Here is a 4,980-nt window from a genome sequence, read left to right on the forward strand (position 1 = left end):
CCTCACGATACTTTGTCAAACGGAACAACTTCTCTCTGTGATCTAAACCGTATCGGGGCAGAGCGAGATACGTATTCGACGCGGCATACATACGTATTCCGAAGCCTCGTCGGGACTATTTGTCGTATCACTACTTCGCAGGTCACTTCGACTTTTAGATGGAACCTTATCGACTACTTCTCCCGGTTTACTTTCCTTTTTCCATTTCACCATCGATTGTCTTGTGCAGACGTCTCCCGGCGAGCCACGTCGGGCATACGAAAATTTCGTATCATCCCGAATGCTATTTGAAATTAGGCGCTCTGTAAATTTCTCGCATTTTCCTTTGTTTCTCATTTGCGCTGATATTGTTGGGTAAAGTGTTTTCGTTGATTTGTGACAATACTGGAGAAACGAGTATGCTGTGTGTTTCACTTTTATTTTTTTTATTATTTGCGGTAGAAAATATCTTGCATTGGAGAATTTTAATCGTTTCGTTCGAGATAAGGTATTCCTGAAATATTTAACTTTTTTTTTTATTAGAGAAATGATCAATTTTGTGTTCGAGTTTTAATCGTTTCACAGGGTATTCGAGATGAGGTATTCTTGAAATATTAAATACATTTTTTCTTCCTTTTTTTATTACAGACACGATCAATGAGAAATAAATACTGTGCCACGTTATCAGTTGTTTAATAATGTGGTTAGTTTAATTGATTAAAGCGGAGGTTAAAATGATTGCATGTTGCGTAAATTTCGCTTGTTAGTACAATGACGGTCTAAAATGTATACTTAAATTTTCAAGGGATTATGTGAGTATGCTGATGCAAATAATTAAAGCGTCAGGTGTTTGAATAACGACAACGTCCAGAAAGGATTTCGCTGCTTTAAAAGCTTGGTATAATACCACAAGAATTGGACATTCCGTGAAAATGTTGTTACATTAAAAGCGTATAATTTGCGGCATCTTTGATATTCTCTTTAATTTTCCACATTGCTGAGAGGCATAACCCTAACCTCTAAAGTATTTCTTTTCCAATCAATTTTAAAGCATTCCAATGTTTAACATATAATTATAAAAGATAATTTATATAAAATGCTTTTGTAATTTTTGCTATGTTTCCGTATCTCCTTGCATTTTAACAAATTATCGCGAAAGAGAGGTTGTTGTAAATAACTTTGTGAATTTTCTCGTTGCTTTCATATTACCTACTCTTTAAACATACATTTCATCTAACAAACAATTATTCGAACGTTACCGTTAATTGCACAGATTTTTCTGTATTTCTTTGTTTACCTTTTACGTCGCATTTCGAAGAAAACAGAATGTGTTTACGTGAAAAGTTTGTATTTATTTCGTGAACTTTCTGTACACGCGTTGAATCGAACGCGCTGCGTTCTGAAACTTCAGGGACCGTGGCAGAGGTGCACTTTAAATGATTAAAATATTGTCCGATTTACGGTAGATCCGAAAACGCGAACAACTTTAGGATTCCAAAAAGGTTTTGAAACGCATTCGAAAGCACGGAGAAAAAGTTTGTACAATGTAGAACATTGTAACGATGAAATTAAACTACTAATATTTTTGTTAAATATTTCCAACAAATTCATTGCAAATATTAGGAGAAAAACGTGATATGTACTTGTTTTTATAATTCGTATCATTTGGTAAAGTAACTAATAAAGATTCTCAAATTTATAATTTCCATGTGATAAGAGATTTAAATGCTGTTACAGAAACTACGTAAAAAATCTTAGGGTTTTTGAAACGTTTTAAAAAGATTTATATTGAATATTAAATATAATACGTGGTCATATGTAAATAAATTGTAATTGAAGTAATTAAAGTCATTGAAATCTATTCGTACTAAATATTCGTACGCGTGAAAGTAAAATTTAAGCGAGAAATTTTAACTGTCGTAACGCCAATTTTATCTGTTTCGAATTAATAAATTGCCCTGTCAAGCACACGCGCCTCCAATCTTATATTATTCAGCAATTCGAAAATCAAATAAAATAATTTCCATGTTTTTATCATTCCGATCCTGATATCGTATAATTTATTATAAATAAATTTTTCCTAAATATTCACGTTTAAACGTACAATTGTAAAGAATGATGAAAATAAATATTTACAAAGAAGCGTTAAAGTGAAATTAATTGTAACGAATTTCTAACGAAATTTCAATTCGGTATTATCAAATTATCATGTACGAAATGCAGCTTAATTCCTCGATAACTACAATCACGCGAGTAAAATAGTGACAAAGGTGATCGTTGAAGCGGCTTGAATGAGTGATATTCACAAGGCCGCTCCGCCCTCGATACACATTTTATCGAAAAGTAAGAGTGAAAAGAGATTGGGAGCGCGGCGTAGAAAGTAATCAAGCAAAATGTGAAATATTAAAGGCAACCGGCGTCCTCTAGTTCTTGGCACTTGAGAAGATAACGCAGAAAGCCTGTGCCAGTGCTGTTTTTCGCCTAAATGCTCTCCGTGGCTGGCCGCTTTTAGCGAAAAAGCCCTCGGCTTGTGTACAACGCTCGTACGCTTATACATGTGTATCCGGGCTTTTTATGCGCCCTCTACGCTCGCTGATGTTCGCTAATGCACGGCTCCGCCACGAAAGAACAAAAGGCACGACACGTTCGGCGGACCATGTTGCGGTATAATGTCGTGATTCTAAACGAATCTAACTGGCTTGGAAGACTTGTACTTGGTTAACGATACCGGCCTGTGCGTGATATACTAGATTAATGAAACGAAGCTAATTTTGTGGTTTTTAAATCAAGTTTAGACACCTGTTTTCTGTAGGATTTTGTGCATGCTGCGTGTTAATAAGGTTATGTCGATTCTGTGGTCGAACTGGGTTTTTAGAGAAACTGAGAGTTCTGTTTTTATAGAATTATTTTAGAGTTATTTTATGGACGAGATGGATTTAAGTAAATGCTGAAATATGTATTTAGTGGATTTACCATATGGTGTGTGAAATTTGAGAAATTTAAATGTTAGAAATTACGCGTTAGACAATCAATTTAATTAACTGTATGTCAAGAGTTAGTTCTTGTAATTCTGTGTCGTGTAATTTCGAACCTTTCAATGTGTGTTTAGTGGATTTAGGATGTGGTGTGTGAAATTTGAGAAATTTTAGTTAGAAATTACGTGCTAGGTAATCACTTTTATTAACTGCGTGTCAGGAGGTTAGTTCTTCTATTTCTATATCATATAAATTTTGGTATGACTATCGATTAACGTAATTTATTTTGTTTATCAATTTCCATATTTTATAATAATTTCACTGAAACAGTTCGATATACTTATTTATTTAATTCTTGAATTAAACCTCTGATTTATTAAATCTACCTTATAGACGTATTTTGAAAGCCGTTTTTCTCGAAAACAAAGTCTCACATGCAAGAAGATTAAAGAATAAATATTCTGCACTTTCAATTTATTTTGTCATGAGGAGTCACCCATTTGCCGATTGTACTTCGATTGCAGCGACACCCTGTATAGTTTCTATAGACTTTTTAAAGAAACCTACATTATGGACATAAAGAATATGAAATTTGAAAATAAAATTTATCGTATTTAGCCAACGTTATGCAACAAAATTTTACGAAGTAAGATTTGAAAATTAGATAGTATTTGTAGTAACAGATGAGACAGAAAATTATGTCTACTAACTGTGTTTCGATAATTATTTAACTGAAATAATACAGTGAAAAATGGTGAAGTGATTCGGATTATTTCGAAATGTTTGAAGAATAATTAGAATGTAAATTCGTTCAAGACGGAACGTTGTGCGTGTATACTTGAAAATGGATTTTGTATGTGTCTGAAATTTTGCTGTCCTTTGTGGTTGTTCAAGCATTAACGACGAACATCTTGGGAGGAAGAATCGAAGGAAAATCACAGGTTGCGCGAGCGTTCGCGAATGAAATTAGTGATTCAATTTGGAAGTTGCGGAGGAAAAGTGAAGCTCGCGAGAACAGTTTAGGAAAGTTTGCTCGTCGTTGTTTGAAAATTAGCGGCGAAGTTTTATCGGATGCAAAAGAGGGAGAAAGGAGAAGGAGAAGAAGGCTTATGCGAGGTATAGGAAAATCTTTCGGTGGTTACCCGATGGAAATGGAAATTTTTTATAGTTGTTGGCTGTTGAAATTTGTGATACAAAATACGAATTTGAAATTCTTCCCATGTGAGTTTCAACTTTAATTGAAAACCAAAACAGGTTAGAATTTCCTTTTTAATATTATTTTTTAAAAATCGTTGAAAAAACAAAACTTAAAAATTGTGTTATATCTATCTACCAATTATTCTGCGAATTCGTACAGTTCGTATAAAAGAATTAGAAAAATGGAAGATATTACGATATAAAATTTTAGAGGTTTGTCGTTGTTCGAAGTATTTAAAGAATTTTTGTTCACGGCAAACCGATACTTTTTAACAAAATTTTTCCCTTTATTTCAATATATTTTTATTTCACATTTAACTATTTCTTTGAAAGAACGGTTTTTACTTTTATTTGCACATCAATTGCAGCAGCATCCAATGGAAATTAGTCGATTCTTTGTCAGAGATACCGCGTGATCATTTTTTTTTCTCCGAATACAGTAACATTCTGCGCACTTTCAGTGGGAAAGAGAAAAAAGCTCGCGTATCAGTGAAAGCTTCAGCTTCATCTAGATTGTTGCATGCTGCTGGAGAGGATGAAACTTTCTCTTCCTTTTTTTTGTCTAAACTGCAGGCAGGACTGTACAAAAGGTACTCGAATTGCGTAATTGTACAATTGTTTTGCTTTTGTTGCATCTGTCATTGTCTCGCATTTATAACAACTACATAATTGTCATTCATGAGATTGACCATTAAAAATGAATACAATACTGTTACCATTTTGTCCTGGATATAACGTTGAATGAATTTCTGAATGAAAATATTTCTTAAATATTTAAGAAATCTTAATTTAGAAATATTTAAGATATTATTGTAATTATATATTTCGA

This window comes from Habropoda laboriosa, unplaced genomic scaffold, assembly GCF_001263275.1.
Source record: "Habropoda laboriosa isolate 0110345459 unplaced genomic scaffold, ASM126327v1 scaffold147, whole genome shotgun sequence".
In the NCBI taxonomy this organism is placed as follows: domain Eukaryota; kingdom Metazoa; phylum Arthropoda; class Insecta; order Hymenoptera; family Apidae; genus Habropoda; species Habropoda laboriosa.